This window comes from Sphaerodactylus townsendi, linkage group LG05, assembly GCF_021028975.2.
Source record: "Sphaerodactylus townsendi isolate TG3544 linkage group LG05, MPM_Stown_v2.3, whole genome shotgun sequence".
NCBI classification, from domain to species: domain Eukaryota; kingdom Metazoa; phylum Chordata; class Lepidosauria; order Squamata; family Sphaerodactylidae; genus Sphaerodactylus; species Sphaerodactylus townsendi.
In genome coordinates this window covers 59,517,499-59,535,784 of record NC_059429.1, presented here as the reverse complement: position 1 = coordinate 59,535,784, position 18,286 = coordinate 59,517,499, and the positions used below count along the sequence as shown (strand labels likewise).

Sequence of the window (18,286 nt, the reverse complement as noted above, 5' to 3'; positions counted from 1 at the left end):
CCTCATTTCTTGTCAATTCTCATTTCTGAGATGTCGTACTTTTTCTTTCTGGATATTTTAAATTGTCTCAGAGAGACAACTTTGGTTTTCTTATATTAAACTGTGTTCTTTACTTGCAGCTTGTGCTACAGTATATAATTTACCTGTATTTTATTATTCACTTTTAGATTTTATTAAGTTTGTTTACCTCTTTCTTTGATACAACATTTAATACAACTGTTACTTCTAATCCTTCTGTAGCTTTGCTTGTTTGTTTTGCAAAAGTATGACCTCCGAGCTTTAAAATGGCATCTACATGAAGCAGGAGGTATGGTAGCTATTAAGAAAAAGATCAAGACTTCTTTCTAAAAGAATGAGTTGTTTTAAGGACAGACAAATGCTGTTACTACTCATATGATCTCATTTACAGTATAGCCATCTGATTACCAGAATAATTAAGAGTCCAGCATACAAAGGAAGTTTAAGATTGAAAGATTATTAAATTCCCAAACTAGGAGAGCAAGCCTCCTAGCAAGAAACAGTATTCAAAATGTGGGTTCAGTCCATAGTCTATTGTCATGCTCTGGTGTTGCTCAAGCCACTCCCTTTGTCTGCTCTCCCAATGGTGTAACAAAGATTTTTAACAGGTACCTTGCAGAAGGTGTCTTCCTTTTTATACCAAGACACTCACAAAACACAATATCTTAGAGTATAAGGAAAGAAATCTGTTTGCTATTAAAATGCACCTTCATCTATTACCCCCTTAATGTCAAGAAGATTTTAGGAGAACTAGAACCTTGCTCCCATCACAATTATGGCTATAATTTCAAGTCTTCTGCATCAATTATATTTTTATTTTATAATTTAGGTGGAGGGTTTTGTTACACTCCTCACACTTTTAACAGTATAGTAGGTACCTTCTTGTGATCCCATTATGGTAAACTTTAAAGTGAGAAGAAGCTTTTTAAAATGTAACCTTAACCCTCATGCTAAGGAATGTTCTCTTACTAGCAGAATCTAGCTAGCAGAATCTCTTCAGGTCCAACAGGAATGGCTCTGAAGATGTATCTAGACCTGTATTCTTGTAACTATTGTATGTCCTCTCAGTTTTGTCCCTCAACACCTAAGTGCTCGTTTTCAAGCATTTCCTCTACATTGCTTCCTTCTTAGTTGTGGGCTTTTGCTCTAGTTTTATACTGAATGTGTTTAATTTGTGTGGTTACACCTCTACACCCTCAAAAAAAAGGTGTTTATATCAGAACCTTCAGCCAGGATTATAAATAGATATGGAGTATTCCTTATGTGTACTAGAAAACACAAAGTTTGTCTTCTTGAAATAGGCAGTGGTTGCAATGACACAAAGAAAGAGGTAAACAAACTTAATAAAATCTAAACGTGAATAATAAAATACAGGTAAATTATATACTGTAGCACAAGCTGCAAGTAAAGAACACAGTTTAATATAAGAAAACCAAAGTTGTCTCTTTGAGGCCTGTAACGAAAGCCCTTATATATAAGTTCTGCTTTCCCACCGCTGCCACCAATGCAACGAAGTCACTTATATATAAGTTCTGCTTTCTGCGCTGCCACCAATAATATATTTTTCCTCTATAGTCCACTCAATACTGATTTTCCACACGGTCACCACCCTGACTGGGGAACACAGACACACAGACAAATAAAAGACTGGAGAGGTTTTTATAGAACAAAACTTGGAACTTTTATTGCTGGCTTAACACAGAGGCTTCTCAGGTAAACTGGAGAGGTTTAACGCTTGTTGGTTTCAGAATAAGTCTGTCTTAAGATGTTACTTCAGATTCATATGCACACCGACACACGCAGGTGTCTCTTAAGGGAAGATTTAGCTTTGAACTAATAAATTCCCTTACGCACACAGACACTATTCCTCACTGCTCCAATACCCACTGATCACACCCAAACACACAGTCCAAGCCCAGGAGATTCTGGCACACTTGGCCTCCCTCTCTCCCACTAGTCCTAATATGGCTTCACTGCCTCTGGACTGGCTTCTCCCAGACTGGTGATTCTGGTGATACACACAGGGCCAAGGCAGACTAGATAGGTCTGGGCAGTTTTAAAACCGCCAGGCTCCTGAAGGGCACTTCAATCTGCACCCAGTCAGGGCCTCCTCTCTCTGTCAAGCATACACCGCTTAGACAGGGACTGGACTTCTGTCAGCCAACTCTGCTGAGACAGAATCCTTTTCTTCCAGAGCTGACAGACTCCTCTCTGCCAAACTCTGCTCTGCTCTCTCTCTGACCGACTCCTATCAGCACTCCACTCTCCTCTCAGTGCTGTAAGCCCACTGGCTCCCCCTAGCTCTTGCCAAACGTTACTGGACCTTTTTCAGCCAATCAGGTCGGTTCTCTCCTTGTGGAGCCTTTTTTTTTCTTTTTCTGGCTGTTGCTAAGGCCTTCTCCCTTTGGCCTGCTGTACGCCAGCCCTTCAGGGTGGGGCAAGTTCGTTACAAGGCCCCTTCCGCACACGCAAAATAATGCATTTTCAAACCACTTTCACAACTGTTTGCAAGTGGATTTTGCCATTCCTCACAGCTTCAAAGAGCACTGAAAGCAGTTTGAAAGTGCATTATTCTGCATGTGCGGAATGAGCCAGAGACAATTTAAAATATCCAGAAAGAAAAAGTACGACATCTCAGAAATGAGAATTGACAAGAAATGAGGCCCATTTGAAGTGTGTTAAGATCAATAAATTTATGTTTTATATGAAACAATTTAGAAATACCACTGTACAACTATTTGTTACATATAAGTTGAGGAATCACTAAACCCTACCTCTAACCCACTATTTAGAATCCACAGATAGTCCCCAAAACAAGAACCGACATAACATGGACCAAGGGTGCAGCATGAACCAAAGCTTAATAGTACAAATGGATGAAGCTACTCTGGTCTAAGCCCACTGAAATAAAGTCTATAGAACAGCTTCATCTAAAGATGCTATTTCCTGTACCTTTCAAGATTAAAAAGTGCATGGCTTTTCCACATGCAAAGAAAAGTGAGTGCCTATATACCAGTAAATCACATTCTTGATCAGTAAATCAGTATACCAGTAAATTACATTCTTGTATCTAGATATATTGAGGTTTATCAAAAGTTACCCACATTGCAATAAATTATGCAGTTCACAAGGTTTGGGTCAGGGCTATAGTCCCCAGCATTAACAAACAGGAAGTACTTGGTAAAGTGATGCACACAGGGGCAAAAAATCCCAACTTCACATACACGCTACAGGGGTCAGTGCTATCAGTCACAGACCAGGAAAGGGATTTAGGCGTCTTAGTTGATAGTTCCATGGGAATGTCAACTCAATGCATGGCAGCTGTGAAAAAGGCAAACTCTATGCTGGGGATCATTAGGAAAGGAATTGATAATAAAACTGCAAAGATTGTCATGCCCTTATATAAAGCAGTGGTGCGACCGCACTTGGAGTACTGTGTCCAGTTCTGGTCGCCGCATCTCAAAAAGGATATTGAGGAGATAGAAAAAGTGCAGAGAAGGGCAACAAGGATGATTGAGGGACTGGAGCACCTTCCCTATGAGGAGAGGCTGCAGCGTTTGGGACTCTTTAGTTTGGAGAGGAGGCGGCTAAGGGGGGATATGATTGAAGTCTATAAAATTATGCATGGGGTAGAAAATGTTGACAGAGAGAAATTTTTCTCTCTTTCTCACAATACTAGAACCAGGGGGCATTCATTGAAAAATGCTGGGGGGGAAGAATTAGGACTAATAAAAGGAAACACTTCTTCACGCAACGTGTGATTGGTGTTTGGAATATGCTGCCACAGGAGGTGGTGATGGCCACTAACCTGGATAGCTTTAAAAGGGGCTTGGACAGATTTATGGAGGAGAAGTCGATTTATGGCTACCAATCTTGATCCTCTTTGATCTGAGATTGCAAATGCCTTAACAGACCAGGTGATCGGGAGCAACAGCCGCAGAAGGCCATTGCGTTCATGTGAGCTCCCAAAGGCACCTGGTGGGCCACTGCGAGTAGCAGAGAGCTGGATTAGATGGACTTTGGTCTGATCCAGCTGGCTTGTTCTTATGTTCTTATGTTCTTACTTTTTAAAGTCTATCCTATGACTATTCTACTGGTTTAATAGGGTTAGCTCTGAGTTTTCTCAGGAGTACTGCCTAGTTTTTAATTCATGTAATTTAATAATAAGTATTTTAAGGGGGGAAAATCCTCTGTTTTCTCCCTGTGCAACACAGGTAAAAGCTTAAGAAAACTGCTGATTTAGATCCTTAACCCCACTTTATCTCTGGAGCCTTGGGACAGGCATCAGTTATTACGCATATCAGTTCCCTCTTCAGTAGACTGCAGAACCTAATCCTGCGCAACCCAATAACTTTGTACACTAAAAAGTACAAGTAGAAACCACAAAGTAGTAATATACATTTGTTCAATACAACCATTAAAAGAAATATTTTAAAAAATACCCCCAAAAGCATGTATTCCAGAGAGGCAGTCATGTTAGTCAGTTGCAGCAAAATTTAGCAGGAGCTTCCTTGGGCCTTTCTTGGAGGAGGAACAAAATACAGGTGATGAAATACATAAATCATGTTACCTTACACACCAAAAAATTCTTTTATTCTAGCATATGCTTTTTAGTATATGTGCTGCTGAAGCAGGCATGTATTCTAGCATATGTTTTAATGGACTTCTCCTTGTGCCTACTTCTTGATATGCTATGAGTGGATGTTACCATCTGGGGCTCATTCACTTGCTCATATTCCAGTATATGCTATCATGTGTTGACAATTCCTCCTGTGTTCTGCATGCCAGTTCCTTGTATGACACAATAAATGGCACTAATCTGGCATTAAAAATGATCTTTTGGTTTATCATTTGTTTGAAGAACTTATTTGTTAGATTGGTATTCCTCCCTTTCCCAACCAAGGTGGATAGCAACTTAAGAAACTTAAAACAATCAAAAATCCACATACAATGAAAACCACAACAATGAAAATACCCGTTGGCGCGCCAATTTCATTTCACCACGCAGGCGACCAACCAAGGAAGGAAGAACATAAAGCATCAAAACCAAACATCAGCTCCAATTACTAAATAAATAGGGCAAATAAGATAAATAAGGATAAAAGTAAAGAAAGACACATAACCCTCATTTTTAAATTGTAATTTGTTGCATGTATTTTATCGTATAAGGTACTTTAAATTCTATGAGCAGGAGAAAACTGGGGCAAAAACATTTCAATGAAATCTAACACAGCAAATCATAAACAAAGCAACAATGATTATTCAAACGGTTATATGTTGGGATGTTACCTAGTTTTTCTCCAAAGATTTGGGAAAACACCACAGAAAGTATGAATGGCTCCTGTTAGGGTGGGAGGAAGTTTAGATTTTCCACCCATATAGCCATTTCCCTCCCCTGCCTAGGGAGAGGGGTTGTAAAGGGAAAGGCATTTCTTCACAAAGGAAGGAACTAGAGATTTACTTTTTTAAATGAAAGCTGGAAATTCAGAGAACCAGTTAAACCTTGTGTTATAATGTCATACAAACATAATTATATTCTGATAATGTTTTTTTAAAAAAAACTGCCAAAAAAAACCCCAGTGGCCAAGGGAAAGGAGGGATGGCTGTTGCTGGGAGGACTGGGGAGGACTTGCCCTGTTGAAGCCCCACTGTGGTTTATCGGCAAACGGAAAAATCACATAAGCCCATCTCTGCATGGAAGCCACCCAAGCTATGATTTGACAGCCAAAGATAACATTTTTATTTAAATGACCTCTTACATGGTGGAATGAATGCTGTAATCACCCATCCGCTGTGGAGCGAGCAATGCAAGTGGAGCTACAGAGAGCGACAGTGAAATTTAGGTGCCCCAAAGACTTTCAGAGAAGAGAATCAAGTTCTGTTAAATCAGTTGAGTGAACGAAAACATCCATATGGCATATTATGTATTCCCTGAGTATGATATAATTAATTGGACAACCCACTTTAGTGCTTTTGTTTTTTTGTTCTTAAATGTAGATAATGTAAGGCTAGTACATGCTACAGTGTCTTCATATTTCTGCAAATGTTAGTTCAGTACAAAGAATGTCTACAATAATACTCAATACTCTAAACAAATACTTCAGTTCATGTCAAAAATGAGATCAAACTCTACTTAGGGCATCAATTTTTTCCCAAAATAAAAATCACTGCTAAAATAGCATGAGATTGTACATGTATCATTTGTTTCCCACAAAACACTATTTATATATATAGACACACCAATGCACTCAATGATAGATGCCAGAGAGAATTCTGTTTAGCTAAATGCCAGACAGAAAATAGTTACAATTTTATAAAAAGCTTTTTTCATTTCTTATGGTAGAGTTCGTTACAGCATTGCTACTGAAGAATGGAAGTGGGGGAGATGTTAAAGTTTGTACCAGAGAAATCATGCTTGCTCTCCAAACACGCAGACTTCAAATTACGTGGCCATGACGTCATTAAGATTACCTTGATTTGACCATCTAGTGTATTTAGGATTGGGGACATCAACTGTAAGAATAGCCTGAATAGTTAATATGAATAACAGCAGCCACAAATTTTTTGAAACTCTCTTCATCCACATTTAACCCACTCATGACAATGGCAACAATCTCAACCTTTCAATACTTTTACTTTTAAGTACTTTTACTTTGCAGGCAAACACCTTTACTGAGTATAACATTTACACAAGAACAGCTAAAAGTCACTGGTCTGTTTCTTCTCCAGGGCACTAAACACTTGTTCCACCGAAACCTTGTTCTACCTTTTCATACAAACGCCAACTGGACATGTATCAGTTCCTCTTCCCTCCACAATTTGTTCAAGGCCACAGATCTCTCTATCTCTCTCTCTGCCCCCCCCCCCCCCGCGCACCCAACTAATCTGAAAACAAGGACTTTGAAGCTATGACAGCTGCCTCCCACTCCCCCCAAAACCATTATGTGAATGATTCCGAAACTCTCTTTTGCCCATTTGTTGGGAAATGTGCAACAACCCAAACATCACCATTGTCAACAGTTTCCAAGTTATTAGCATTTCAAAGAACGCGAGCCATTCAGTAAGATCATCTGTTCGCAATGTTTGACGAGATCCCCGAGACGCAAACAGCACACAAAAACACTCACATGTGCATATTTTCGGCATCCGAAGAACCCAGACCGTTCCTAGTGCCGTATAAACAGGATGTCAGCCGTACCCGTTTCTGGTAGGGATGTTGACAGCCAAAGCGCAACGACAACGCGAAGCGCAAGGAAGGAAGCGGGTTTCTTTCCTCTGCGGGCTTCGTGCTAATCGCACCCACATCCCCTGCACTGAGCCCACCCATCGCCCAGCCTGCCCGCCCCCCGAGGCCCACTGCCGTCGCGGGCGGAGCAAGTCAGACGAGGGGCCCCAAGTCTTATGGAGGGATCGGGAAGGGGAGCGAAAAGTCGGCTCTTCGGAGGGAAGTTCGGCCATTACCCTACTTCCAAGAGGAAAAAGGGAAAGCGCGGGAATTCCCCTCTCTGGCCCCAATCCAGCCCCAAGCCAAGACCTCCCACCACCCACCACCCCCCAAAAAAGACCAAAAACACCGAGCGCCCATTTGCTTTTCGCCACAGACTTACCTCTTCCATATACGGCTCCGCAAAGAGAGCGAACAAAACCTTCTCCACTCTTAGCCCCTGGCCCGCATGTCCTCCTCGCCAGCCTCAGCAAAGAGGGGACGGCGTGGCTTTCGGTGCTCCTGCTCCGCAATCTTAGTCCAGTTCCGAGGTCGAAACCCAACTCCACGGAGCCCGAACCTCTCACTTTCTGCCCAAACCTGAGAAGCTCCCCGCCTACTGCGCCAATACGCAGGCGCCGGGGATTGCCCGGAGCAGGCGCACTAAACGCTCTGAAGCTGCCTCAGTCCCTGCTACGCTTTTGGGTATTTCGCCTGGATTTTTAAGGTGGACGGAGCGCGCCTCAGCCTTCGTTTGCTATCATTTCCCATGAGCGCTTCGGAAAGGAGTTCAGAAATTATACTGAGACTAAATCTCACAATTTCGCAACGGGTCTGCAAATGGGTACAGCCTGGTGTTTGTTCAAGCCAGCTATGCTTCTTTTTGCATTCATGGAGAAAAATTAACACTGCCGAAGAACCTGAAGACCCAAAGAGTATATGTAGTCGAGCATTCAATGAGACGAGGTTGTATAATATTGAAATAATAGTCCAATGCAGAACTACCGACTGTTACAAATTATCCAAACCACCACAAAGCATCTGCACTCTGCAGATTTAAAAAGATCCGTGTGAGTCAAGTCAGGCTTTTAATCCTGGACTTTCTGCATCTAAACTTGGCCAACCACAGCCATAACAGCTGGAACATGTTGCCAGCAGCAGCAAACATGAAATGCCATGGAGACTTACTTCCCAATCTGGGAAATGGTACAAAGGATGAAAATTGCAACTAATAAGAGACGGTTAAGAACACAACCTGTTAAAGAATCTATGCCTCCTTTTATTAAATTCTGCAAGGTTAAAAATAAATATAGTTTCACCAACAGGTGGATTGACCTTTTAACATACTGGGGAAATTTTCTGGTGGGTTGCTGCCCTGGACGTTCATAATGGCCAGCAAATCAAATGACCGCTGTGATGCTGGCATGCCACAGGGGCCACTGGAACTGGGGCCAGATCACAGCACCAGTGAGGACCAAAGGAAGTTTGCACCACAAAGGGTACTTACCTCAAGGTTGATTTACCATCCTAACACCCACCCACCCACACCCACACACATACACACTTTGTAATTACTAACAGACAATTATCAGTATTCCTACTTTTGTAATTAAAAAAAAACCCATAGATATTTCAATATAAACAAGTGTGGGGGGGGGGGGGATTTTAGGTACTGAATTTTGCCAAAACCCCAACCTAATTCATTCCACTATCCATAAATGAAGACGTTATTTGCCATTACAGATTTGAAGTCTGAGTAACAAAAACTGTTGATGGAGATCAAAGGTATCTAGAGCTATGATGAGATAATATTCAAAGAAAGAAGGAAACCAAAGCATGTGTAGAGAAGGAATCATTCATCTACTGTTACCTGAAGGACAGAGTAAAAAACAAAGCCTTATTACCAGATAGGGAGCCTAAAGACTAGTGTGTGTTACGGTATACTTTCAGCAGTGATAACTCATACTGGAGGTTCTGATCTGACACTAGGGTAGCCAACATCATGTATTCAGCCATGCAATATGTAACCTTGTGACAGCCTAATGTGGACTGCAGAGACCAGTCAATAATATTATGTATATTCTACTTTTCTATTTGAAGCTGTGAATCTGAGCTAAAAGGGATTAAGAAAAGAGAACAGGGGAAGGGGGGGAGATAGAGGTGGGAAGACAGGTCCAATTTTTCATAAAACATGATAGAGCAATGACTCCAGGCACATCATTCAGAGGAAGGCCAGAACTGTGGCTACTTCCTGTACCTGTACCTGTGTGTGTTTGTGTTTGTGTGTCTCTCTCTTTCTCTCTCTCTCTCTCTCTCTCTCTCTCTCTCTCTCTCTCTCTCTCTCTCTGTGTGTGTGTGTGTGTGTGTGTGTGTGTGTGTGTGTGTTAAAATGACAACAACTGAAGGTCATTTGAGTGGATTGTCATTTTTTTGCTACAAAGCTGAACTTTGTTCCTGCCTCCAAGTTCCTTAAACACATGTGATCTATACTGTAGACGTATGCTGATCATGTTTTTGCTTCTGGTCTTCTTTCTCTCACTCAGGACAACAGGAAGCAGAAGCATTTAGAAATGTGGGGGGGGGGGAAGGGGGGGATAGCCAAAAGTGAACAAGTGCGCAAAGTCAGAGGAAATGGATTGCAGAGGTTTCTTGAGGAAAAAAGAAAAGAAGGATTGCAGCTGCTGTAAGAACAGGAAAGTTGTTTAGTGGTGTCCTTTAAGGTTGTGTCTGTGTAAAGTACCATCAGGTCACAGCCTACCTATTGCAACCCAGTAGGGTTTTCGAGGAAACAGCCTTCATCTGTGTAGTGCCCCAGTATTCTTCCCATCCAAGTACTAGCCAGGACCTACCCTGCTCAGTTTCTGAGATCTGGTAAGATCAGGCTAGCCTAGGCCATCCAGATCAGGGCACCTGTAGGGTTGCCAGAAGTATTCTACTGGTACCTCCATGACATGTGTACATAGGGGAAGGCCTCTGCCAGTTTATTTTATAGAGCAGAGCACCACTAATGTGTATGGTGGTTTACAGATGATAAGGAAACAGATGTCTGCCCCAAAGATAATAAATGACCTGGAACTAGGGATGAGCAGTATAGTGGTCAAGTTTGCAGATGACACAAAATTATTCAGGATGGTGAAAACCAAGGATGACTGTGAAAAGTTCCAGGAGGATCTCCACAAACTAGGTGAGTGGGCAACAATGTGACAAATGAAGTACAAGGTAGGTAAGCTTAACACGATGCACACTGGAACCAAAAAATCCCATTTTTAAGTATAATGATAATGGTATCTGAACTCACTGCCACCAAGAGGGGAAGAAACCCAGGCTGGGGTTGTAGTGGATAGCTCAATGAAAAGTGTCAACTTTGTGTGGTGCAACAGTGAAAAAGGCAAACTAAATGCTGGGATTATTAGGAAAGAGATGGAAATAAGACAGCCAATATAATAATGCTCCAGTATAGATCTATGATGACTCCTCATTTGGAATACTGTGTAGGTCTGTTCACTGTATCTCAGAAAGGACACTGAACAGCTGGAAAAGTTACAGAAGAGAGCAGCCAAAGTGACAGGAGGCTGGAGCACCTTCCCTACAAGAAAAGGTTAAAGAGTCTTGAACTTTTCCATTTAGAAAAGAGATGGCTAAGGGGGCGTGGAAAGAGTTGACTAAGACAACTTTTTCTCCTTCTACCACAATGCTAAAATGAATGCATCCAATAAAGCTGATGGGCAGTAGACACAACAGAAAATAAAGATCGTAAGTTCTAACAAAGTGAGCTTCCCTGGGGTAGCCGTGTTAGGTTATTGCAGAAAAACCGTAACTACAGTCCTGAAAGCCACAAGACTACTACATTGTTCTAGAAGTACCAACAGTGTCTCCTTGAATAAGGAACGTTATCCATCAACTCTGAATTTAGAGAAATTCAGAGGTCTTGCAGCCTCTCTTGCTTGGCCTCCTTAACAGAGCGCATAGGGTTGATCCTGAGAGTTATCACCCACTGCATCAGGAAGAAAACCCTCCGGGCTTTCAAAACAAACGTGACCGGATCTACGCCACCCTTTCCACCTCCCCGTACCACTTGCAGGTCCCATCTCGATCTCAACAGTTTTGTACTACTGGCTTTCTCGAAAGAGCCTGCTTCATGTATGTAGCCATGCATCTTGATTGCTTGTCCAATGCGGCTGGCTCAGCTTGGCTGCATCACTTACAAAGCTGTAATGATCAATTGTAAGTGTAATGATCAAATATGTAAGTGATAAAATGCGACGCTTTAACGGAGAACTGGCCGGCTCGCCCTTAAACACAGCAAGCAAAGCTCCCGTGGATGAAAAACCTTTGTGAAAAGGCGGACATTAGGACCTCGCAGACTCTGTAACTCTAAGAGGGTGGATCCCTCTATGCTTTCGTATGCAGAAAGACGTAACTGCCAGAAAGTGGAAAGGGGGCGGGGCAGCTGCAGGGAAGGAAGGAGCGGGTGTGGCTTTACCGAAAGTGGAGTCCTCCTGGCTGGTTCGAATCTAGAATTCCCATCAAGAATCGATTTCCCTTTCAGATGAATAGATCAGCTTTCACGCGTGGCGCTTTTCATTCTTTTCTTTCTGTTTTCTGCCTTTTCAGAGCTAGAGAAGATCAATCGGGTGCTAACCTTTAACCGATTCTGCGATACTCTGGCTACCTGGGGTGGAGGCGGGAAGGAGGATTGCTCATGGCTCTTCCCGGAAAGTCAGGGTTTCCAACTCCGCCAATAATAGCGCTGGAAGCAGCGGACCCAAACAAGACTGGTTTGTTTGTTTTTTTGCACAAGTTCTTTATTTCTTTCCCAGGCTATACTGATACGTCCTTACTTGGAAGTAAACCCCATCGAATGTAGAGGGGTTTCTTTCTGAGTCAACATGCGCTAGGTATCGTTTTTAAACAATAACCAAAGCAAGGGATATAATCATGCAGCGCTGTTCTGTAGTTTTCACCGGGACGGCCGGCGGGTGGGTGGGAGACAACGACGACGGCCTAGGAACAAGGCAAGCATTTTTGACGGGTAAATAGTTTGCGTAGAGGGGAATCAGGTTTGACAAAACTGACTGCAGCTCGGGGTCCACTGCTACCCATGGAAATCTTCTTATTTTCAGGGCTCATGATGAAAGCCTTTTAGTCTGTCTCCTTTCTTGCAACATTGCTACAATAGTGACAGGGCACACAGATTTCTTAGCAGACCCCAGTAAATGAACTAGGATACCTCCTCCCCTGTCTTATAATCTTCCCTTTGGTCCTTGCAAGTGACAATCATGACTATCCTCTTCCAGTTCCCATTGCACTGAACACCATTAACAGATGAAAAAAGAAAGTGTGATCTATTTATTTATAAGCAGGGTGTGTGTCTAGCACAGACCACTTGGGCAGCTCACAGCTTCCATGATTTTTAGGGACAGCTTTTTCCTTGCTCAGATATTCATATCTCACTTGAAGGCAAAGGCAGTTGTCATTATATGCCAGTCAGAGAAGGATCGAATTTGCCTTGAACAACATACTGTGAGTAGGCACACAGTCATTTAAGCTAGAAATAGTTTTAGGTGCAACTGAACCCTAAGGGTATGGAAAAAAAATTCAGAGAGCCAAATAAAAGATTAATATCTGACAAAAGCAGGCTTAGATAGGTTGCATCATAACCTAAAAGGAAAGAAATCTGTGCAAGTGTTGCTCAAGAGAAAGAACAACAAGTTTATTACACACCCAACACAGAGACCTTAATGATACAAGTGCAAAAAGGTTACCTTTTGCAACTGTGCTTGGACTGCTGATGGATCAGGCTTTAGATGCTGCATCACTAATGGGAACATGTGGGAAGTGGGCCAAGATACTGCTTTTATTTGCTTGAAGACCTTTTGACTTCAGAGGAAAGGAATTCCTGAATCCTATATGCAATGCTGGATGCTTTTAAAAAAATCAGAATTCTACACCAGAGTAAGGAGATCAAACCATGAACAAATGAAACTGCCCTATATTGAATCAGATTCTTAGTTCATCAAAGTCAGTATTGTCTACTCTAGTCAGACTTTCAGGGTTTCAGGCAGAGGTCTTCCAAATCACCTTCTGCCTAGTTCTTAACTGGAGATGCCAGGGATTGAACTTGGGACCTTCTGCATGCCATTGCCTAGCAGATGTTCTTCTGCTGAGTCACAGCCCCTCTCCTTGGTAGTAGTAGAAGGTTTCAGGGTGAGTCCCTGGTACATCCTTTTAAAACAGGGGTGTCCAATTCTGGCCTGCCAGAGGTTCATGGACTATGATTCCCATCAGCATACAGCATACTGCTGGCAGGGGCTGATGGGAATCGTAGTCCATGAACCTCTGGCAGGTCAGAGTTGGACACCCCTGTTTTAAAGGGTCTCCAGTTGAGGTAGCTTCAGATGCCTTTCCTCTGCCCAAGACCCTGGAGACCCATGATGAGTCAAATATTATACAAGATGGACTAGATGTCTGAATCAACATGAAGCAGCTTCAACTCAAAATGCTACTGGTAAAACCTGAATTTTGCAACCTTTTTAAATTATGCATATGAAGCCACTTTGTAACACTTTTGAATAATTTATTTACTGCATAATAATTTGTAATTTTGCATAATTCATATGAATTTCCAGCTATTGGATATCTTCCATTTGGCTTTGGAGAACTTACCATGTATTATACTTTCAGGCCCAGCTTCATAACCCTAAAACTAGATACCTTATTTTTCTGTGCCCCCCCCCCTTTTAAAGAAAAAATAAGATTTAGCAGGACTATGAATTCTGCATTCAATTCATACAATAAAATATGATTGCAAAATTGAACAACAAAAGCCCTTTCTGCACAAACCTTTTAAAACGTTTTCAGGCAGAAATAAAACATTTCCTCCATGGAGACCCACATTGTTTTTTCTCCCTTTGATTCTGAAAATGTTTTATTTTCAGCCTGAATGCCCTTTTTAAATGATTCTTTGGTTTGAAACGTTTTCAAGATGTTTTACCTTGCAGTGTGGTCATATTTAAAACATTTTATCTTTCCCGTTATTATTTTCTACACCTCTGATGCCATCCCTGAACGACCTCCTCAGCGTCCTTTTATCACATCCCTGAGCTCACTCCACTCCTCATTACCTCTTTATTTTTGTCATTTCTGTGGGGTTTTTTCTTGGGGGTGGGGTTTAATATTTGAACCATAGAATACTTGTAGCTACAGAGAATTGCAGCTAGGAAGCATTGAAGCAATGAAGCATCAAGTCTATAAAAGGGGGGGGGGGGAACACCTCATAGCAGCCATGAATCATTTCGAGGGGGTGAGTGTGGACAAACATTGTGGTAAGGAGAGGGGTACTGAAAATGTTTTGCAAATGTTTTAGGTGACTTGTGCAGTAAGGGCCAACGTTGGAAATTAAAACAGCATAATTTATAGATTACTAGCAAAACCTAGATATTCTTTTTGCCTTTATTCTTGATCTTTCCTTAAAAATTTAAAGAGATGATCGATAAAAGAGCCACGGCAGCTGTGTTTGTTGCAGCAAAAATTAAATCAGAACCCTGTGGTACCCTCAATTAACAAGGTTTTACTGTAGTTGTGTATTAGAGCCTACTTCATCTGATGCATGTAGTAGGTCTGCATAAGGAGACATGTATATAGGAGGGTATGAATATTTTTTTTGAAAAAGAAACCAGGATCAAAGGACCATGAAATGCAGGAAGTACAGGAAACATTGCCTTATTTCTTAAATTTGGTTCATTGTCACACCACATAGCCAATGAGATTTGACTGACTACAATGAGATTTGACTGAAGCAAAAAACAAGGCAGGGGATTTCACTCTTATTCTGGCATTTGTATTAAAAATGGGGATGGGGGGAGAAGTGCATGGAGTACTGGCTTCCACCAGCAAAAAAGTTTGAGCTCCAAACATTTGTTTCAGCATATTACATTAAGTAGCATTTTTTAAAATTACATTACTGTGGTTTAATATATGTTTGTATTTTGCTTTTGAAGCCAGTCAACTTGTCGGGGGAAGTACTTACAGAATGGGTTTAGTTGTTAAATGGATAATACACATCGCATGGGGACTGGTTCCATTCTTTCCTTATTTTCTTGTTCCATATTTTATCCTTCCTTGTTGATAAGCCTTGGAGACTAACTGGACATGTCAGAGGACAGGGAATATAACAAACTGCCATTTGCAAATGATGTGGTGTCAATTACCAATTCTGTGTGAAGTAGATGCTCACAGGTTTGCCAAAGGTTGAAATTATGTCAAAACCATTTCATCATTAACTATCGGGTACTGTCAGTGGGAAGGTATCCTGTAGCTATGGGCCTGTTCTGAAGCTACTGAAGTGACATTTGAAATAAAGCATTACACACACAAAATAAAACAAATGAGTTACCTTTCTTTTGGAGAAATACTTTTTGTTAAAGAAAGGTCAAACACATACAGCCAGTACTGCAAGATCAGCCTCTAGTTTTTTTTAAAAACCAAACTGCATCTTCAGCCCTCCCCAACTCAGGCTGACATCCATTGTATTGTTTGGAACACTTCTTTTTATTACACATTACAGTAATAGAGATTGCCTTACTGAAAAAGGCATAAATTGTCCAGGTTGTCAGGGAAGCAAGGTTCCAGGGCTTTGGGCTTAAAAGTGATTTAATATTGTCTATGTAGTTACATATGTAATTAATTGTAACTGATAAGATTTCTGTGTCCTGATGTTCACCTCTCTTGCAATTTTGCAATTGAAGCTGTCTCTAGAAAAGCCATGAAGCTTGATGCTTTTCCTTTAACTTCATGATGGAAATTTATGCGTTTTTAGTTGAATTATTTTATAATTTTAAATGTAATTCAACTGCTCAATTTTTAAAATATTTGCTGCCTTTTGTGAAAAGACAGCGCAAGAATGTTGTAATTAAACACATAACTGAGTAAAATGCACAGCTGAGGAAAAACAGCCCCGCTCCATAGGGAAGGTAATTCTACCATATATCAAGGGAATCTCAGACCAAATGGAAAAATTGATGGAAAACACAACCTTCAAACAATCTTCAGACCCAGCATAAAAAAATACAAGAAATGCTACAGTTAGCAAAGGACGAGAGACCTCTTACTTCTACATGTGTCTATTGCATACTATGCTGTTGTGGACAAGTATACTTAGGAATGACAAAACACAGCTTTCTGACAAGAATAAAATGATATGAAAAGCACTGCCAGCTAAACCTGAGAAACCAGCAGTAGCTGAGCATGCTCTTACCCAAGCTGGACACAGAATCTTATTTGATGACACAGAAATTCTTGACATCTACAATAGCTACTATGTCTGACTACACAAGGAAGCTACTGAAATCCAAAAACACCAAGATAGTTTCAATGAAAAGGAACAGAGTATAAAAATTAATAAAACCTAGCTACCAGAATTAAAAAGCACCATTCAACAATCCACCAGGTGCTACAAAATCCTTCTCTCTCCCCTCATTCCAATGCATCACCTCACTCTGATTTCTGAGATGATTCACACACATTCAGACCACTTGGATATACATGTACAAATGCAACTGCAAATGAATACCCAGACACCTGCAAAATGTACCTCATCCCCCTCCCACCTTAGAGGTGGACAAAACAAATACCCAACTACAGAAAATACTCCATACTGTACTATGGAATGATATACATCTTACTATGGCCTGCTTCTGAAGATGCCAGCTGCAGATGTAAGTGAAACATTAGGAGCCAAAGCTATCAGACCGCAGTCACACAGCCTAGAAAACCCACAGCAGCCACATACTATCACAGCTGCACAGTAACTCTGGTGATGGAATTACTTTTTTCCTTATGGGGACTTTTGAATGTGCATAGTAGATGAGATATTTCTTCCTAGGTCTCATGTCTCTGGAGATTAGGTACTTTCTGTATGGCTGTGTAAAATGCACATGCATAAAATAAATGTTGATTACACAAACATAAAACACCAATATATATATTTTAAAAGGTTTATTTATAGTCTGTGACAGACTGATCTACTTACACAATTGGCTGTTGAGCAGCATGCAGTGACAACAAGTGTGAGAGGGAGTGGGGAAGTGAAACTCCTGTCAGGTGGTATGAAAATGAGCATGGACAAAACATTGCAGATTATACTGTACTATTTAAATATGTGAAAAATAACGCAACAGGCTTAAAGTGTCTGTAAACAGCCGAACTGATGGCTTATACTGTATGTTAGAATGTTTTGAGTACTCTAAAGGCCTATAATATAAATGCTAAGTTCTACTCTTCTTAGTCATCTTCCATCAGGAATGAACAGTGATAAGAAAATTGATACAAGCATCTTACCCAACTGCATAGGAGTGGATTTTTACTGCTTCTTTGCTGTTCTAAGACAGAGTTGAACAAATGTCTTATTCAATATTTTTTGGTATTTTGGACTACATTTCATTTATTACATTCATAGGCTACCTTTCCCCTTTCGCAAAATTGTTGCAAAATTCAACTCTCTAGATCAGGGGTAGGGAACCTGCGGCTCTCCAGATGTTCAGGAACTACAATTCCCATCAGCCTCTGTCAGCATGGCCAATTGGCCATGCTGGTGAAACTTGTGATAGAATAACAGATTCCCAATTGCCCTCCTGGAAGCCATAATCCTCTTTAGAATAGAATCGCCTGAATAATTTATCAGTTTCGTCAGTGGCCACCAACATGCTGGTAGGGGCTGATGGGAATTGTAGTTCCTGAACATCTGGAGAGCCGCAGGTTCCCTACCCCTGCTCTAGATGAACGTCCTATATACATACTAGTGTCTATATAAATTTTAAGTTTCTAAATAATGTGATGGTATCTAACAACTTTTATACTTCTGTGAGCAAGTGAGTGAATAATAGTGCCATTCTAAATACATCAGTTAGTCAATGCCAAGTATTTTTATATATGCCTGACATTATGATAGGCAGTGTGCATGAGAAGGAAGGGTCAGTATACCACAGGAGGAGGTTGAAATAGGTTGGCTCCACCACTCTCAAATTAGGGTGGTTTGTTTACACAACACTATGTTTCAGTACAGTG

The 18,286-nt window shown here is 41.1% G+C and overlaps 1 protein-coding gene across 5 annotated transcripts in view; it reads right to left on the bottom strand.

The window, feature by feature from the left end:
* The window catches only part of JAK1 (Janus kinase 1), a 96,300-nt gene that overhangs the window by 55,167 nt on the left and 22,847 nt on the right, over nt 1-18,286 (bottom strand). The window contains exon 1 of one of the 5 annotated variants that reach the window (XM_048499037.1): nt 7,626-7,849. The exons of 3 other annotated variants lie outside the window; for them this stretch is intronic. The gene's annotated coding sequence lies outside the window, so the exon portion shown is untranslated. Of the gene's footprint in view, nt 1-7,145; nt 7,167-7,625; nt 7,850-18,286 lie in introns of those variants that run through there. One more of the 5 variants, XM_048499041.1, reaches the window with a different exon arrangement.